Raw genomic sequence first — 845 nt, 5'->3', positions numbered from 1 at the left:
CAGTCACCTCATGATGGGCCTGATGGGACCAGGCATGGGACGAAGGGCAATGCGGGGCGCTTTCGTCTTGCGTCTGTGGATCTTTTTGTTGTTGTTGTTGTTGTTTTGTTTTGTTTTGTTTTTTGAGACAGGGTTTCTCTGTGTAGCTCTGGCTGTCCTGGAACTCACTCTGTAGACCAGGCTGGCCTTGAATTCAGAAATCCACCTGCCTCTGCCTCCCATGTGCTGGGATTAAAGGCGTGCGCCACCACTGCCCTGTGCATCTGCGGATCTTGCGTGCCCGCTGCTTGAACCAAGTGTCCATTCGCTGCTGCCAATCCTTGGGGAAGTGGGGCTTCAGGATCATGCCATTCCGGCTGCGCGCCATGGCTGCCTCCTATACAGGAGAACAGCCGAGCGGAAAAGTGTTTCTCCTCTTTCTACCCTCCCTGACACTCTCTCTTGACACATGGTATCATGTACTCAAACTGGCCTTGGACTCCGTACGTAGGTGCTTATGACCTTGAACTTCTGATCCTCATGCCTCTATCTCCTGCTAGGATTACAGGCATGTGTCCCCAAAAACGATTTGAGAATTTATTTTCACAGAGATGCAATCATCATACAAATAGGGAATGGTGATCTTTTAACAAAAGATGGTGAAACCATTGACCAGATTTCAAAATAAAACTCTCATTCGCTATACAAATATTCATTCCAATGAATACTAGATTTAAAGGTACAAAAGAAACTTTATATGGTACTATGAAGAAAGATAAAGGAAACTTCTGCATTGTTTAGAAATGGCTTTGAGCCGGGCGGTGGTGGCGCACTCCTTTAATCCCAGCACTTGGGAGGCAGAGACA

Source organism: Mastomys coucha, chromosome X (assembly GCF_008632895.1).
Source record: "Mastomys coucha isolate ucsf_1 chromosome X, UCSF_Mcou_1, whole genome shotgun sequence".
Classification (NCBI taxonomy): Eukaryota; Metazoa; Chordata; class Mammalia; order Rodentia; family Muridae; genus Mastomys; species Mastomys coucha.
This window is presented reverse-complemented; position numbering follows the sequence as displayed.